We start from the raw sequence: 20,442 nt of genomic DNA, 5'->3' as shown, positions 1-20,442 counted from the left end.
ATACATCTACGTAATTTTCCACTGAGGTTCAAAAGATTTTCCCTGAAGACTTTTTTTTAACCACCTCTGTTGCTAAGCTATAAGAAATTCAAGGTATTGAATAATCTTGGGAAGTTTATAACTTTATCATCATCTTAACCCTTCTCTTTCTCCTCAGCCACCTTCCATGTGCTATGTGTTTGATATATATGAAAGTCATAAATACAACAGCTTCCCTTTGGCTCATGCTACCATTACATATATGTTTAGATGCCTTACTTTGACTTCTGACAATTTATATATTTTGAGTGTGTACCCATACATATAGTTTTACTTCCTATGTCCACATTGGATCAAGTACATATTTTAATTACTGCTTATCAGTTGTCCTTGTTTAAAGTGATCGTTGCTATGCTTAGGCTGCAATCTGCCACACCAGGAGTTGGTTTCCGCTTGTGTGCATGTTCAAAGTTGCTCTTTTCACCCTCCTTTCCTTTTGTTGCATTATCCAATATTAATTGATAATAACTATAATTTTTTCCGTCTCTTCAAGAATATAAATTACTCTCCCTTTAACAATGTCAGCAAGTTTTAACAAGTTTGAGAAGTTTGTCTTATATTTTTCTCCACTAATCTCATTGAAATGACACTGTACTGATTTACAAATGGTTCAGTCACAGAATATCGAAATCCACAGTTCTCCGTTCTTACAACGCCTTCTTTCTTTCAGTTTAATTTTTTCTTTAATCAGTGTCAAACACAATGTTAATCCTGTTTGAATCAAGGTAGGAAATTGAAAGTAAGGACTGGAAAGACGACTCGGTGGTGATGAAACGTGCATGCAACTTTTGGAGAGGGCCCAGGTTTGGTTTCGAGAACCATGTCAGGTGGCTTACAACATCCTGGCTTACAAATGGCAATTCCAGGAGATCCAATGTCCACTGCTGCCTACTGAGAATGTTTGCGTGCATGTAATGCACGTACACATACTCAGACACGTAACTTTAGTTTTTTTCAAACTCTATTTTTAATGATGGTCCTTAAATGCTTTAACCCCCTTCCCAGCCCACCACCCACCACAGGTAGTGGAAAAGAAAGGATATGGGGGAAGCAGACCTGTTTGTATTAGATATGGACCAGTTTTTTAGTTGTCTTGTTTAGTGTTCTCTGAGCCTCCAAAATCTTCGGTTTTTATGCCTGTAATTCATTTTGGTATTAACGTTGCAAATTTTTCTTGCCTTCTTCTTTTGATGTTTCCATTATGCCCACATCACTTTACACTTTTATTTTCTTATATAAATGTATTGTGCAGTAAGCACAGCTTTAGGGTGTCACATGTCCATGTAACATACTCATGTAGCATAAGTTGGTCTTCAAGCCTATGTTGAACAAGGTCTCCTTTTAGGGGTCAGGTAGCTGCCGGTGATATAGACATCTTCCAAGAATACATAGGATAAATTTGTCATGTTGGCAGTTGTTTAGCTTGGGGATGAGGTATAGTAGTTTGACAGCACAGTGACCTATTACTTGATGTATGATTAGATGGTGACTACCCATCTTACTTCCCCATTGTTTCTCTTCACAGAGGCAAAGGAGACCTTGACCAGAATGTTAGCCTCTTAGATGGCAGCGCCTACTTCCTTGCAATAGTACCCTCCGTCCTGGGGTTACCACTGTAGTCCTCAATGACTTGACTCCGATTTACCGGAAGGCTAACCTGCGATACTACACAAACATGATCATCAAACCACCCATCTTGAGGGATGTCCTCATGGAAAACTCAGTCATCTCAGACAATTTAACGGGCAGGGAGAATTGACAGATCGCCAGGAACTTGATCTTTATGTCTCTGGTCCCAAAGCCCGGCCTGGTGACAGCGATCCATTCTCTGCCTTTGGCCTTGTCTTGTGGTCTTGATTCTTGCTGACCACAGATGTTACTGTATCCCCTGATGCCACTGCTGACATCTGACAATAAGTGTTACCTCCTATGCCTGCATCTCAGGCCTCTAAAAGCCTGCTGCTGCTGTTCCGGCATCATTCACTGTCTATGGTTTTCCGAGAAAACTGTCTTCTGAGTACTTCCGTCCTTCTTAAATTTGTTTTCTCTCCTTGTATTTCTGTTGAAAAATTTATGATAGCATTATGTTCAAGTTTGGTATGTTCTTTTTGGCCTTGTCCAATATGCTAATGTGTCTGTTCCAAGCACTACTTATTTTGTTTGTTTACTTTGTTTTTATGTCTCACATCACCTCCTGATTCTCTATTTGAAGTTTCCAGGTCTCTTTTGTGTTTGGATATACTCCAATTCCTCCTTTCGAATCCTTCACATACCAAGCAGTGCTAATTATTTTAATTTGCCCATCTGATAATTCTAAATTTTGAATTTAGTTCTTTTAATTGCTTGAGACTTTCAGACTTTGCAATTTTCATTTTAGCATATTGCAATTTCGCTTGAAAGCTGGCGTAAGATTTTGAAAAGTGGGAGACTTAGAAGCTTTACTTGGAGATCCTATGTTAATCCAGCCAGGGGCTTGGCTGTGTGTAATTCGTGTAGTAGGTGTAGATGCCAAAGGCTTAAGGTTTTCTAGTACCTTTCTATTTCAAGTCCCTGTGCTTCCTTAAGAACATTTTCTTAAATTCAGTCCATCTTGCCCTTATTTCAGTTTTAATCCATCTCACTAGAGTTTGTTAATAAGATAGACTAGCAGGGGAATAAATAATGAATGGCATTAGAAATGAAGACAGATAATTTGGGGGACAGCTTGAGTCTATGACACCAAGTTTGTTGTTTAAACTCTTACCTCTTTCTTTATGTGAGAAAGGGAAACCAGAGGGGCCTGTGTGTTGAGTGCTAGCTCTTGCCACCAGGAAAAGGAGATGACAATCTGTCTTAAAGGAGAGAATTTTGTTAAGACAGTTACTCTGGAGAGATTTCCAAAGGGCTATTGTCCCTTCTTCTTGAACAGAAAAGATTGTTTTTAGGTATTCACAATGAGAAATAGGTGTGTGTGAATGGGGAAGGGGGGGCGTGGATCCCAGAAAAAAATGTCACTTAAGTGCTAAGCCTTCCTAAGATGACAACTAATGTGCTCAAGCTATTAGAAATTTAGAGTACCCCTGTGAGGGAATCCCCATGCCACCCCTCAACCCCATCTACTCCAAGATTAGCTCCTGCACGATTGCTTCAAGGGGACCAAGTCCACTGATTGCTTGCATTTTCTCATCCTGTGGAAGTATCTACATTTGGGGATTGAATTGTGCCTCGTGACCCAGTTTACTGGTGGGTCTAAAAGCTGCTGACCCTCCATTTATCCAGCTTGTTTTCTTATTGTGAATACAGAGGTAAACAGCATTCAAGTTCTTTTCAGATGGAGCTAAAACCAGAAGCCCTCTTGCCTGTGTACCTTCACTTACCTTACCCCCATTTCAGAAATCCTATTTTAGTCTCAGACTCACTCAGCAGCTGCTTTGTCGATAGGAATCAACCACTTAGCACTTTTCAAAAGTGTTATTTTCACTGCTGTATTTTTTTTAGTGCTTTTAAGAAAGAAACATGATTTGCTGGGAACCCACAGTACACTCCAGCCAAGAAAAGAGGTAGGCTAACTACAGATCTTCACCTTTTCCTCCTGTCCTTCAAATTCAATCCCCTAGTTCTGTATTAGACTACCTATTGTGGCCTCTCTCCCCTTCCCACACCTGTTCCTAGGAACTAAGCAGATCCTGGTAGAAAACACTGCTTTTCTTTTTCCTGTGGACTCCCTCAGAGCCTCCAACCCAGCCCACTGCCTCTCTTAAATACTAGCTCCCAACACCCCAAATACATTTTATCTGGAACCCAGCAGGGTACACATCCAACGAAGAAAGAGAACTATAGATCATTTATCCTTATGAACACAGATACAAGAATTCTTAATATTTGCAAATAGGATCCAAGAACACACCAACCATCATGATCAAGTTGGTTTCATCTCAGAGAGGTAGGGATGATTCAACATACATAAATCCATAAATGTAATCCAAACTATAGACAGATTGAAAGACAGTAATGCATGAATACAGGAGAAATGCTTTAATAAAAAGTCCTAGGGAAAAAAAGTCCTAGGGAGATTAGAGATATAACATACATGCCTAAAGATTATAAAGGCAGAGTACAGCAAGTCCATAGCCAACATCAATTTAAATTGAAGAAATATCAGCATAATTCTACTAAAATCGGTTACAAAACAACTATATCCACTCTCTCCAAATCTATTCAATATAGTACTTAAAGTCGTAGCTAGATCAAGTGGATACAAATCAGAAGGGAAGAAACCAAAGTATCTGTTTTTGTAGATGATAGTAGGATAGTATACATAAGTGACCTTAGCAATACTACCAAATAAACACTTTCAGCAAAGTAGGTGGATACAAAATGGACTCATAAATAGCAGTAGTTTGCTATACACAAATGACAAATGAATAGAGAAGAAATTAGGGAAATTAGTATCTTCAAAATAGCCCCAAAAATATAAAATATCCTGGGGTAACTACCCCAGAAGCTAAAAGAACAGTATTATAAAACTTTAAGACACTGAAGTAATGGAAGAAGACAACAGAAGATGGAAGGATCACCTGCACTCAAGGATCAGTAGGCTTGACATAGTAAAACTGATCATTCTACCAAAATCATTCTACAGACTCATTGAAATCCCCATCAAAATTCCAACATTATACTTCATGAATTTTGAATAGATAATCATAATAACATATATGAATATAGACAGACAAAACACCCGGGATACCTAAAACAATCTTCAACAATAAAAGAACTGCTAGAGGCATATCCAGCTTCAACTTTAAATTAGACGACAATGCTACATCAGTAATAAAAATAGCTTGATATTGACATACATAAAAAAAGACTGATCATTGAAGATGAATTGATAACCCCAATAAAAGCCCAAACACCTATGGACACCTGATTTTTTTTTTAATAAAGAAGCCAGAAGTACACACTGGGAAAAAACCTGAATCTTAAAACAAAACAAAACAAAACAAAACAACAACAAAATAGCACTGGTCAAACTAGAAGGCTATATGTAGAAGGATGTAATTAAATCCATACTTAATCCTGCACAAGTGAATCAAAGATGTTAGCATAAAACCATACTGAACCTAACAGAAGAGAATGTGAGGAGTATCCTTGAATCCATTGGCATGGGAAAAAAATTTTTGAACAAAACAGCATTTGCTTTGGCACTAATATTAACAATTAATAATTAAATCCCCATCAAACTGAAAAGCTTCTGTAAAGCAAAGGACACAATTATTTGGACAAAGTGACAGACTACAGAATGGAAAAAGATTTTTATAAACTATCCATCTGATAGAGGACCAATATTCAAAATATATAAAGAACTCCAGAATTAGGACATCAAGAAACCAAATAATCCATTTTTTGAAGTGAGGTATAGATCTAGGTAGGAAATTCCCAAAGAGAAAACTCAAATGAACGATGGTCCCTTAAAAAGATATTCAATATTCTTAGTCATCTTATACCCATCAGAAAAGCTAAGATCAGTAAAAAAACATTGAAAGCTCATGTTGCTGAGAATATGGAGAAAAAGGAATATTCATTTATTGAGTATTTATTGAGTATTTTTGAGTATTTATTTATTGAGTATTGTACTGATATTCATTTACCAGTACAAGTATTGAGACTACATACTTGTACAGATACTATGACATAGTTCCTTTAGAAGATAGAAATTAATCTATGACAAGATCCAGCTATACAACTCTTGGGCATATACCCAAAGGATACTTCATACAACCAGAGGAAATTGCTCAACCATGCTCATTACTGCTCTCTGTTCATAATAACCAGAATTTGGGAACAACTTAAATGTCCCTCAACAGGTGAATGGATAAAGAAGTATGGTACATTTACACAACAAGGTATTCCTCAATTGTGAAAAGATGAAATCATTAAATTTGAAGGTAAATGGGTAAGACTGGAAAAATAATCTGAATCCAGATCCAGAAAGACAAAAAGTGGCACATATTCGAATATCAGTGGGTATTGGCTATTAAGTCAATGATAAGAATATATTATCCACAGACCTACAGAGGAACAGCATAGAGTAGTGTGTTAGAGGTTGTTAGATTGGTCTCCCTAGCAAAAGAAATAGAATATTAAGGTTGGAGGGGGCAATGGAATGGATCAAGTGTGGAGGGGAAAGGAAGGAGACACAGGCTAGACAATATGGGAAAGAGAGCTAAAATTAAGGGTCATTTGAAGGGTAGCATGGAATCTTAATACACTAGAAGCTCGCCGAAATATATACATGTATGAGAGCAATTTAAATAAAATTATCAAAAACAGTAGATGGTACAGAGCTCCACCTGCACATCTCCTGTCATCAAAGGAAGGTTCTAATACTGAAATTGGGTTACATCTAATAGAGTTGTTGGTCAAGGGGGACCCATAGGAATTTCGCCAAATAACACAAGACTGTAGGCTGTTCTCCATAAATTGACAGCAAGGCCCCATTGTTGGAGAAAACACTTATACAATTTATTGAACATGGAGAAATTGAACTGGTGCCTACACAGAACCTTCACCCCTATGTGTTAATGTCTTTGGTACAGGAAGGTATTCACCATGCTACCAAAGGAGAAAATATAAACATCAACCCAGCCACAATCCTTTAACCTACAATGATGTCTTGCATGTAAGACGTGTTAGAGCAGAGGAGGTACAGAGCTCATGGGAGTGACCAACCAGCATCTGAGTTGACTTAGCCCACTCAATGACATGGAATCCAGACCACTTGCTGCTTAGGTGACCAAGTACTTTAAGTTAGATAGCCCACAGACCAAATCATACTAGTTTTTTTTAAATCTAGCAATAAATATCTCTTAATTATATTCTGCTATGTTCATAGAACAGTGTCTTTCTTGGACATCATCAGAGAAAATTCCTTCTGCAGCAGATGAGAAAAATATAGAACTCTACAGCCAGACATTATGCAGAGTAAAAGACCTTGGAACAAACCAAAAAGGATAGCTTTCAAATCTCTCCCCTTGTGCATCAGGTATCCAATACTACAGAAAAAAACATGGAAAGATTGCAAGAGAAGGCAGGGATCTAGGACACCATAAAAACAAGGTCCTCTACATCATGAGGATTGAATCCCATATGAATTCACAGAGTGTGAACAGTATGCATAGGGTCTAAACAGGTCTCCACCAGATGAGGTCCTAATGCTGAAAGAAATGGACACAAGTCTCCATCTTTCACCCAGAAGCTATCTCCAAATGATAACCACCTCCAGTTGAAAATTTAGTTTTTTCCAAAGGGACTTTCACTACTCTTAAGTGTAGGTTGCCTGTCCAGCAGTAGACTGCTGACAGAAAAGGAACTCAATAACATCTTTGGAGGTCCCTTGCTCCCTATCTCATAAAGTCATATCAGAACTTTATTTTAATTTATTTTCTTTTGCATCGACATATAATATCTGTGTATTATATTGTGTATGTCTATATGCATTACTCTCTTTTTATCAAGTGGTCCTTTGCATATATAATATAGCTTCCATTTTAGTGTTTCTATGGGAATCTTGAGTGGGTCAACCCTTGGGTCTCTGCCTCTACATCTTACTCTTGTGCCATTCTTTGGTTCATTTCTTTCTGTTTGTTTATTTTGTCCTGTTTTAACATGTTAGCTCTTTGTCTTATTATAGTTTACTTTATTTTATTAGTTTCTCTTGGAAGGAAGCCTGTTTGCTTTTAATGGGAGGGATAAAGGGAGAGGACCTTGATGTGAGGGGAAGTGAGAGGAACTGAGAGGAGTAGGAGGGGTAGAAGGGGTAATAAAAATATATCGTGTGAGGGGAAAATCTGTTTTCATTAAAAGAGAATAAAAGAAACAGAAAAGGAGAAAAAAAAACATCTTAGGTCTGGTGCAATGACTCAGCAGTTAACAGCATTGGGGTATTCCTGAGGAACTGAGGCTCTTTCTTATCCCCTATATCTCCTAGCTCTTAGCTCACAACCGACTGACACCAGTCCCCCAGTATCTTAGGTCTTTTTCTGGGCTCTGTGGGCACATATATACTAATTAGTAACACAATCTTGAAAAGAAAAGACTGAATGATATGTCCTTAAATTGACAAAAAGACCGGGCTAAGTAAGTAAACACAAACTCCTTCATTAAAACCTTGAGTTTGTTTTCTTTTAAAATATTTCTAATTCCTGTTGCCAAGGAATATCTCAGGTTTGAGTTATTTTTCTCAGTCAGACCTGAGTCTGTTTTAGTCAGCAGTTTATTCGCCCTCTAGAGGACCTCCCGCTGCACACTAAATACTGGATCTCCAGGAAATTAACTCTTCTTGATAAGTTTAATTTTATTTCAAAATGTCCTTTCCTTCCTAAAATTCCAAAAGCTCATTTCAAAGGTATAATATTTACAGATTTTTTTAACCTCACAAACGCTCATAAATTATTTGTGTTTGATCATTCTCTTTCAATATTTGAATTTGTAATTACCTCCCCCAAGGTCTTCGGAGGCCCGACTTCACTTATAAATCTGTGATAGGAGAGGAAATTAAATATGGAAGAGCAGCTTCCTTCTGAAAGTTTTATTCTCTCAGGTGAAGTGGTGTCAAGTAACACCCTGTTCTAGTACGTACACAGGTCCAGTAGAAGGTGCACACGGGCAGCTGAGATTTTCAGTGTCTCCCCTCTGTCTTCCTCCCAAGAGTGGGAAGAAGTTGCCAATGCTCTATCCGAGAGACCAAAGAAGACTATTAATGCATCTCATATAACTCATTTCTTCTCCGACTGCAAGGCTGTTATCTCAGCTGCCAAGGACCTGCCTCGTCTTGGAGAGGGGTTCTGAGAGAAAGGATATCTGGGAACATTGAAAAGAATGACTTGAAGTCAGATGATGTGTTTCAGTTGAAGACCTGTGTTCTGGTTGATACAGTTGTTTCTCTCTATGTTCTGCTTTCTCTCTGGAGATTTTCTCTATATTTTGCTCGTTTGCTATTCTAAGAGATCTTTCTCCATTTCTTGTGTGTGTGTATGTGTGTGTGTATGTGTGTATATGTGTGTGTGTATGTGTGTGTGTGTGTGTGTGTCTGTGTGTGTGTGTGCATGTGTGTATCCATGTGAGTTCTCCAAGCAGTTCTCTCTTTTTATCCTAAAAAATTCTCTAGATAGCTCATCCCCTGCAGATATGGGTCCAGTCTCTTATTTTACATATCAATCAAGGAGTTTACTCCAGGTTTCCTTTTTATTATATTATGAATCAGCACCTTGTAATCCCAGCCCTTTGATTTATAGAAGACATGAAGCATACATTTTTTTCTTAACATTGTAAAAGAATCCAGAGTTCTGTCTCTTTTTGTTAAGCACAGACAATAAGCTAGTCGGGTGGGTTTCTGCTCTGAATTTACCATTTTCACCAAACCTAAGCCTAATCTAGTTCTGTCAAGGCTGATCCTGAACTCAGAAATCTATCTGCCTTTGTATCTTTCTGACAAGCTGACTCATCAATGTAGTTACTTCTGTTCCTTTAGATTTCTGAAGTTCCTCATACTTTATATGATATCTTTATATTTTGTAGACTTGAGAAATTATATATTTTCAAATATATGTAATTAGAGCTCTTTGCCATAGTGTTAAGGGTTGTCCTGAAGGTCTCAGTCTTTACCATTTTGTTGAGACATAGTCACACCCTTGACTCCTGAATTCATGCTATTTTTAATTATCATGGACTCATTGACATTAATAAGGAAAACACTCCTTTGAAGACTGTGAAATATATACATTATTATATAAGCAAGCATTATGCCCACAGTAGCGTCCATAGACACTCGTGGAAGCTAACACTGGGGCCCTGTCCAGGGGTAGGAAACATGTCACTCTGTCCCCACCAGGGCCATGTAAGGCTTGGCAGTCAGCACATGTCTTCATCCATTTTCTGTTGACACAAAAGAATATCTTGGGTGACTTATAAAGGAAACAAACATATTTTAGCTCACAGTTTCACAGACAGGGGAGTTCAAGACTGGGTATTTGTATCTGGTGTGGGCTTTGTGGTGCTTTAAGTCATGGCAGAAATCAAGGTCCAGGCTAAAGGAGGAGCTTAGACAAAGGTTTACCATAGTTCATTCATTCCTGAGGCAAAAGCAGTTTAGGATGACTCCGCCTCTCTAGCTTAAACAGCTCCTGATGATGCTGATGCATTGTAGAAATGACGTTCTGACATGTGAACCTCAAGGCACACACACCATCAGAGCTGCTTTATGTGACAGGAAGTCACAGATTTACTCACACAAATTCTCTATTGTTATTTTAATTTCACACCATGACCAGAAATTTATCATCTTTTCAGCTGGGTATTGAGAACCTCCCTTTTCATATAACCGTTCTATTGAAAGGCCTCCACAATCCCCTCAAACCCTGCCTTCATAGGTTGCTTTTGCTAGGACCCTGGTATTGATGGTCATTCTAAAGTCTTGACTGTTAATGCCACAAGTTGCTAGAGGCCCATAGCTTACTACTCTCTGGGTGTTCAATCTAGTCCATCTTGATGCCAAATACACTAAAGTGTATATACTTTGCTACCTCACTCTTCTCAATTATATGCTTTTCACGGTCAATTAAAGCTTTCAAAGGGCTTGCAAGAAGGCTGCTGCATATGTCAAGGATACTCTAGGTGTCTATTCATACTCTACCCTCAATCTGGACCACAGAATGTCCTCATCACTGAAGCACTAGTTCCTTACAATTTGCTTCAGAGTTGGGTACTCTGTGAAGGCCCTACTGGGTACCACTTGCTGCCAAGCCTATCTGGAAAGAGCATCCACCTACACCTAGTGATTCTTGCTGCTTCCTGTTTCCATGTGTCACTTGATTCTGACTCAGAGTTGTGGGCAAGTGTTTTTGGACAGTTTAAGCCCATACCTCAGCTGCCACAGTGTATCAGGAATTCTTCACAACCTTTAGCTTTTAAATTGGGGTCTGAGATTTCTACTTTTGGTTTTGATTTTTGGAAAAGAAATATATTTTAAACTTGATTGTTGTTGAAAGATTTATCTTAAATTCCTGTTGTTTACTGGGGCTACATTTGCTCATCTGTTAATCATCTCAGCATTGTTCTTGCTCTGCCTGATCAAATTGCATAAACACTGGAAATTCTGCCGTTCCGTTCTGTTTTGTTTTGTTTTCAGGTGCTTCTCCCTAAGCACTGACCCAGCTAAAGAATGATATTCTAGCGGGAAAGAAAACCATCCTATTTATCTTTATGTACTCCTTAATCTCCCCTATTGCTGGAACAGTTCATAATATATGGTCTGTACAGTGTGTTAAAGGAAGTAATTCCTCACGGTAAGTGCTCAGATTGTAGGAGAGGAGGCCTTACTTATCTCTGCTCCATCAGCTCACGGGAAAAAGATAGACCTTGATGTTTTCATCTAACAGAGCTCTGCAGCACTCTCCTCATGAGGATTCTGATCAGAACCATTTTTCTCTTCTTCTGCTATATTCAAATGCTCTTATTTGGCTACATAAAAATTCACCGTATTTGAGGTAGCTTTCTTAAAGGACGTGAAGATCACCAGTCTGTTGAATATTGTCAGAGCAAGCATTGACATGACAGGTTTGAGTTGATCTATTCTGTCAGCAAGAGAAAGCCTTCTCTGCACAACTTTGATATTGTTTGGGTGAAGAAAAGATAAGATTTATGGGTAAATAAATGTTTGGTTTGAGGCATATATTTCCACATGAAGGTTTAATAACCAAACAGAACTATCTTAGAAAATATGAAGATTATAGAGGATTTTATGGCAAGGAAGAATCTAAGATCTCCAAATATTAGAGATTTCCATTGAGTTGGTGGGATTTTTCTTGAATATTTCTGTAATGAAGATGAGTAAGAGGCAACTGGAGTTACAGAATCATGCTGAAGGAGTAAAGTTATTTTGTATTTTTATAGTACCTAATATTTGCTCCCTAGAGCCACCAAAACAATTTAATATAAATTATTATCTTAGGACAAGAGAAATTTAGTGTCTCATAATTCTAGATGCTTAGAAATGAAACTTTAGCAAGACTGTGCTCTCTCTGAAACTTGAGACCTGTAGGAAAGTCTTTAATTACTTCTTACCTTTGATACTTATTGGCTTCCAGGTACACAGACGGCTTCCTTGACTTCATACTCCATTTCTTTTTGCTTCTCTGTGCTTCAGTGTGTGTGTGTGTGTGTATGTGTGTGTGTGTGTGTCTGTCTGTCTGTGTGTGTCTGTATGTGTGTGTGTGTGTGTCTGTCTGTGTGTGTGTCTGTGTGTGTGTGTGTTTGTGTTTGTGTGTGTGTGTTGTTTACATGTATGTTCACATTCCTAGCCTAGCACAGGGTTACAAGAGAACATGGACACTACCTTTTATGTCAGTGCTGGGCATTCAGTCTCAGCTCCTAATGTTTGCACAACAAGCATCCACACCCACTGGACTATCTCCCCAGACTGTCACATGGAGATTTACTTATGAGACCATCTGCTCTACACAAGTAGCAGCCACTCTAATCCATTAAGTATGACTTTGTTTCAGCTAATTACACCTGCACTGATATTATTTTTCTCTAAGTTTCTGTTCTGCAGTTCTCCAGTACTGGATGTTTCAACTTCATCCTGTCTTCTTAAGGCATAGAATTCAACATGAAATAGATGTACCTTTAGTTCTCAAGATTTGGCTGAGTGCAATCGTACATAGTTTCCTTTCCCAAAGTCTCTAACTCCACACCAACATTAAAAAAAAGAAAGATAAACTAGGCATTGTTCATCTAGTGGAAGAAGCAGAGGCAATAGGATTTTTGTAAATTCAGTGGCAACTCAAGTCTAAAACAATCACAAATGAAAAAAATCACAAGTGACAACTTGTGTTATGGCTCATATTTGTATTTCAAATACTTAGGCAGCTCAGGGAGGAAGCCTGGACATTTAGGAATATCCTTGGCTATGTCATTATTGCACTCCAGACTGGATTAGAATGGAGATGGCATCCAGGTTATGAAACTAGCAAAACTAGCAAGGTTGTGGAGTACCATGAAAAGCTATTGCTTATTCTTTAATATTCTAGCATTTTTTCCTAATAAGTACCAGTTATCCTCCTTCTAGAATGTGCTGATAAAATAAGCTGGCCAGGTTAATTCTTTTCTTCAGACTTAATAGATTCTTAACCGTTACATTGGCATACTATCATACCACATTAATTGATTCTAGACATGTCATTATTACATTGATGTGCTCATTCCAGAGCACAATTATTTTAAGTTACAAAACTCAAGAGACTTGAGGCTTAGAAGCTAGAGAGGCATCATGGGCTGAGAGGAAAGGAGGGAGAGAAGGGGAGAGAGAGAGAGAGAGAGAGAGAGAGAGAGAGAAGAGAGAATAAAGCTTAAACATCTGAGCTTGAAGGTGATTGTAGAAATCAAATAAAAGGAAAATAAAGGGGAGACTACTAGGAGTGGTAATGTAAAAATGAGCCCCAGGAAGTTGGAGAAGAGGAAGGAATAAGATGGGGTCAGTGAAATAAGGCTTTATGAAAAAGTACCAAGAAAACCTGTAATTGTGTAATCTAAATAATTTCTATAATCTAAGAAGAGTTTGTGAGGTAGTACTTGAGCAAATACATTCACACACACACACACACACACAAACACACACGTGTGTGTGTACGTATGTATGTATGTATGTATGTATGTATGTATGTATGTATGTATATCCATGGGAGGGTTCACTAACTAGGAAGGTTTTCTTTTAAATTCATTCTTTTCTCATATATTACATCCTTACTGCAGTTTCCCACCCTCCTTTCCTTCCAGGGCATCCTTCTCCATCTACCCCTCTATTTCTCTTCAGAAAAGGGCAGGCTTCCTAGGGATATCAATGAAACATGTTATATCATGTTACAGTAAGACTAGGTACATGACCATTTCTCAAGGCTCGATGAGGCAACCCAGTATGAGGAAAAGACCCCAAGAAGCAATCAAAAGAGTCAGAGAAAGCTTCTGGTCTCACTGTTATGAGAATCACAACAACACCAAGTTAAACAACCATGACCATATATGAACAGGACCTAGGTCAGACTAATACAGGCTGCCTGATTGTTGGTTCAGTCTCCGTGAGCCCCTCGGAGCACTGGTTAGTTGATTCTGTAGGTCGTTTTCTTGTGCTGTCCTTGCCACTCTGGCTTCTACGATACTTCCTCTTGCTTTTCAGCAGGATTCCCTGAGCTCTGCATAATGTTTGGCTGTGGGTCTCTCCATCAGTTTCCATCATTTGCTGGATGAAGCCTGTCTAATAGTGAACATTACAGGCTTTAGTCTATGAAAACAAGAGTATAATGAAGAATCATTTCATTACTTTTTTATTTTTATTGTTGTTATTATTATTATTATTATTATTATTATTATTATTATTTTGTTTTACTTTAATTTTTGCTAATTGTACAAAAATAAGATCTCTGGGCTATCCAGTCTCTGATTTCTGACTTCTAGGCAGTGTTATATATGAGCTTCCTCATTTGTCAGGGGTTTGAAGTTGTACGAGGCATTGATTGGCTACTCCCACAGCTCTGTTCAACCTTTTCCCTAGCACTTCTTGTTGTGGTTTGCCCTGGAGTTATCTGTATTTTGATGCTAATTCTGCTGCCTCAAGGATAGCTGCCTAATCATGTACTCTGTACTCATGTGACTTCACCAGAACCTTCTCCCCATTTAATTTTTAACATACAGGTGAGGGCAGGTAGAGGATAGAAGGAGGCCTGTCATTGGATGAGAAGGAAGGATGGGTGGGAGAAAAGTTTGAAGGAAGAGAAGGAGACTGGAACGGAAAGGAGGAAGAGAGAGGAGAGAGAGAGGAGAGAGAGAGAGTAGCTGGTAGACAACATGGAAGGTGACGTTAATATTCCTCTCTGTGTATTTACAGGTTTTTATTAATGTTCTTAAGGGATGGATGTGTATTGGGCTTTGTATATTTAGGTGGCCAATTATATCTTATCAGTTGGGTCAAAGGTTATTGTGTTGTGTGTTCTTTCATGTGTAGATTCAAGTGTAATGGAGTGGAGGTGGCTGCTCTGGGGCACCACAGAGTTGGGATGTGTGTTTCCGGCATGGAAACCTGCCTTGGGAGCTGGATAGGTAGCGAGATTGCTGATGGCTCAGAGAGTGGCCTTTGGCAGTGTGATATGGGATGGAGCACAGGGGGTGAGAGGCTTTGCGGACTGAGAATTAAGATATCCAGCAGATATCTTGGGACACTGTGGTGCCAGACTTAGTGCGGGATAAAAGACAGCCTTTTTTATTTTTAATATTATTACAACAACACGTCTTACAGCCAGGACAGATAGTAGGTGGAAGGTTTTGTGACTGGGTTTGTTTCCCAATCCCTCCAACGGACGCTTTGCTTGGTTATAGAAGATAGCTAACCACCCTTTGTATCTTCATTATTAGGGATATTTCACTATGGTCACCCTTGTCTATTCCTGGGAGTTTCCAGGGCTCTAAGGTTTCTACCTCAACACTGAAATATCCACCAATTCCACTCATCTCTATGGGTATTTGATCAACAAGACCACTGAAGCCTCAAAAACAAGACAAGGTACTGCAACTTCTCCTAGTTGTCCACCAGAACGAAATTGTAATAGCCACTTGTTGGAAAAGATACCACACACATTGGTGGTGGGGCATAGAAAAGCAGGCTGGAAATAAGCCGGCAGGTTCCTTTTGCTAATAAGCTTACATCCTGCTGGAAGATGCTATTCTTCCAATGAGAACACATCAGTGATCTCACCCAACTATGGAATCCTATGTGACCAGACATTCAATAGAGAAATTATTTTTACGAACTTGGCCAAAAGTTCAAGGCTTGGGAGATTGTAGGCCCTAGGAAAAATGCACTACTATTATTTCGTTAAATGAATGCATTTTCACAATACTACCATGGCGGTTTGAATAAAAATGACCCCCTCCCCAGTGGGCTCTTCTATTTAAAATGCTGAGTCACCAAAGAGTAGAACTGTTTGAAAATATCAAAAAGATTAGATGGTATAGGGAAATTTTTGATTTCTTTAGAAACACAGAAAGGAAGATGTTTTTATTTTAATCCTAGGGTAAGAGATCAGGCTGCTTCAGATTGTCCCTAGCAGCTAACTACGACTTGTCTTGTGCTCTGGTAGAAGTGTGATTTTGCCAGCTGAAGATAGTTTACTTTTGGAATATCTGATAAATAAGTTAATTTTATAGACTAACCTATGAAACTGAAAGCAAGCCCCCAGATTAAACATTTTCTTTATTAAAAGGTGTCTCTTCACAGGAATAGAGCAGTGACTAAGAACTCCATAAATCTTTGTTTGTGTCCCTAGCAAAGTATGGCCCTGACCTTTCATCACAGGAGTTTCTTCTTATAGGGAATGACAGGTATTACAGAGACCAGCAACTGGTCAAAATGCTGACACAGGACTGTTCAGTGCTCAGTCCTAAATGGATTCTTTAAAATATCACCTCTAGACTCAAAGAGCGATGTGGAAAAGGAATAAGAGGAGATGTAATAGCTGGAGGAAGGGCATAGCATTTTAGAAAGCTGCTTTCTGGGTAAGTCATAACTGTTGCACTTTTAACCTCCCAGTGACTATAATTAACTATGTAGGATCTGTAAGACACTGAGCCCTTCAACATTCTATCATACGCCCCTTAGAATTTATAGGCAGTTCCTGTTGCTGAAAGGAGGGACTTATGAAGGTCTGATCCCTAAGGAACTATTGGGATTAAATGGTTGACACTGGTAAGATATCCACACCCATATCAATATACCCTCACTCAGGAGCATGTAGCAATCATAATCAAATCTGCTGAGGACAATGAAGAAAAATACATGAAAGTAGAAGGGGTGGGTCCTAATGCAATCAACAGTGATGGATAATTAATAATGAGACAGTAAAATGTCATGAAGAATAATATATTAGCAAAAGATAGAAAGTGATGAAAATCCCTTCATTTTCAATATTAGAACACCATCCTATTAGGTTTTTTTTTTTTTTTTTAGAAAACTACTGTGAACTATCATCATTATATGAAAAACAGAGGAGTGATCCATAAGCCCAATAAGACAATCTGGAATCTATGTCCATAACTTCTACCATTAACTTTTCCTAGTTTATTGCTGAATCACTTGGACAACACTGGCTATTGTGCTCAATAAAGAATTAAACACATTGCTTGATGGTTGAAAATGTCTTAATTGTGGTTATTTAGTTCTCATAGAATCTGAGCTTCATAAAAATTTGGATGAAACTTTCTGGAGGAAATTATCTAGTAAATTTCCCGCAAAGAAATAGAGCCAAGAACACTTGTTAAAAACATTAAGGTTTAATAAACCAGTAAAAACTATTAAGAGTAACTATTTGTGTAATACCAGGAAAAGATCTTCAAGAAACGCAATTCTCTATATAAGGAACAAAAAACACTGGGTACAATGGTCAAGATTAATCTTTTCATAAAGTGAAACTCACCACAAATTTGCAACAATACAAGGGGTACTTATTTAAGAAAAAAAAGACTAAATTTTATAAGAATGAGGACACTAACATTTTTCTAAATTTTACCATTTTCTCTTAAATATTGCTATTACCATAAGACCCAACAGTCATGTAACCACAGCAATGACATAAACAGCTAGCCCCACTGTGTTTGATGTGACCCTAAGTCTATGAAAGAGAATGATGCTATTTGAAAGTATTGACAACCTCTGCGAACCCCACTTTCATGGTCTTTAGCTCACTCAAATTCTGTTTGTGAGAATACTTCCATCCCAGCATCTGTTGAATATAAAAATTGGCAATTGAATATAGCATTGCTCAGGGCACCAATGACTATGGAAACAAGCATGAGTTTCACCGAAATACTAAGGAAAGAAAAATGGAAAAAATCGGATATTTGGAGAGGACGTTGAAAAATCACTGATATGTCAATTCAGAAGATAAAACATATAAAAAGGGCAATGAACAGGCACAGAAAAGGCTCAAGATCGTCCCCATAACATAGCTTTGAGGTTCTATGTAAAAGGGGGAAAAAAGACAAACTCGACAGGATAGGTTAATACTGCCAGAGCTTTGGTGATATATCAACTATACACATAGCACCCCACAAAGCCTAAAATATGGCTTACATTAAACATTTATGACAATTTCTGTACAATCCTTTGTTGCCCATCAGTCTAGCAGAGCAGAGATATACATGACTGCATGTGATAAAGGATATATTGCAGAATTAATATATGAGCACCGCTAAACAAATATAAAATACAAAAACAAAAAAACAACAAAATCTTGATAAGTAGAATACCTAATTCACATAATTATTACCTGATATCATTAAATGTCCATTTACTAACATAGTAAATTAAAAATCATGTAAGTTAATGAAACTGTAATGTATAGAAAGACGTAAGACAGTATATGCTGTCGGTGGGGCATACAAAGGGGAGGGCTGCTTGCAGCGATCCTTCCCTAGGAAACGAAGACAATGGGTTTACAACCTAAAGACATTAAAGCAGTTGCTGTAATGGATGAGCAAGGGCAGCCCAGCTTACAGAAATGAACGATAGGAAGGAGGTATTGCTGTGCTGCTTTGAAAGAAAATGGACCCCATAGGCTGACAGTGTAAGGGTTGGAAATTGCTCAAGGAGGATCATAGACTCAAATAGTATGCAATATCAAAGAGCATTCATTCTGCAGAAACACCCAGCAGGTCGGGGTCAACCATTCTCCAAAATGGTGATCCCAGATAAAGGCAAGCAGGTCTTTTCATGGGGAACCGGGAGAACTTTCCAAAAGGACTAGGTAATCTAAATTTTCATTGGTGGGTGCTAGGGAATCACAGTGGTCTGCATTCCTATGTGATGAACTTTCCATCATGTGATGAAATAGGTCTGTCCAGATGGCCCATTCTGAGATAAGCCATTTCCCCATTTTTTTGTGGTTATCCCCAGGTTGTTCCTTTGGAGAGCATTTGATGATCTTGTTCTTGATTTTATGGTTGGTTCCTAGAGCTGGTGTCTTATGACCTAGTTTCTGGGAGTTATGGTCTATTCCTGGAACTGCTACAGTGCCTTGCTGCCTGTTTTGAAATCAGGCCTTGTTCTTAAATGGAGGCAAGTGGGATTCTTAAATGGAAGCAGATGTTATGGTATTATTAAGAGGTATGGACTTGCTGGAACATATGTTGTTTTATTGGAGAAAGTGCATCGCAGCCTCTTCCTGATGTTTCTCAGCTTCTCTCCAGCACCATTGTTGCCTCTCCGCCACCATACTTTCTGCCCTCCTATTAATAAATTATAATTGAGGTTCTATAATTTGAGAACTGGAAGTTAAAAGGTCTTTCACTCATTCATTTTGTTTTTTGGTTGTTTTTTTACCGTCAGCGAGACAAAATAAGCTTCATGGATATGCGTATTTGTGTAGTATCAAAAAAGAAAGGAAATGTAAGAGGAAAGGACAGAATATTTGAAAATGAAATTGTCACAAATTGGTAAATTATGAAATATTTATGAGGACAAGCACATGATTTCAAGAAAGGAAGTCGGATTAACTCAAACATTCGTTCAGAGACATCATTGTCATGGTGCTGAGAATCAATGAGAACATCTTGCAAGCAATATGCAGAAGTGCGACTCAGCAGTATGATTCTTTACATCCATTTACCAGGTGATACGTCATCAGAGATCTTGGATTGCAGATGGTGATGGGACAACATATTTAAATTCCTGAAAGATAATGATTTCAGTCACGAATGCTATGAAGAACTTAAGATATCTCAGATAAAATAAAATCAGAGAAAATAATTTAGATGTTAGAAGTTTCTCTATGTGAGATAGTAAAGTGCATTCCTTATGCTAGAACATAAGAAAATACACAGTAAAAAGTTTTCTGTGTTAGCTATTTTCTTGTTACTTGCTGGGCCATACACTTAAGAACATACTGTAAATTCCTGTTTGTTAGCTGAAGTACTTTTTCTTTTTATATTTTATGTGATTACTCATAAGTCTTACACATGGTCTAACTATTTTGTATCATATCTCTTGGTTCTTCCATTCTTCTGTAATTGGCATTCTTTCTATCCTGCACCCCTTTTAATATTCAATATTGATTTTTCCATTCAGTCTATATTTTTCAGTTATTTTGTAATGATGCTTTCTGATCATAGTGAAATATTATCATACAACACTCTCACTTTGATTATTACCAAGTTGATATATATATGAATTATAATATACACATGTGTTCATATGCATGTGTGCATGTGTGTTCACAGGTATTTCTGTGCATTCATGTTGAACCTCAAGATCAATATTGGATGCCTACCTTGATATTTTCTCCTTTTGTTTGAAACATGGAGTCTCATGTGCAGTATGCCAAC

Source organism: Rattus rattus, chromosome 14 (genome assembly GCF_011064425.1).
Source record: "Rattus rattus isolate New Zealand chromosome 14, Rrattus_CSIRO_v1, whole genome shotgun sequence".
In the NCBI taxonomy this organism is placed as follows: domain Eukaryota; kingdom Metazoa; phylum Chordata; class Mammalia; order Rodentia; family Muridae; genus Rattus; species Rattus rattus.
The sequence above is the reverse complement of the archived record's forward strand: the minus strand, read 5'-3'. Positions refer to the sequence as shown.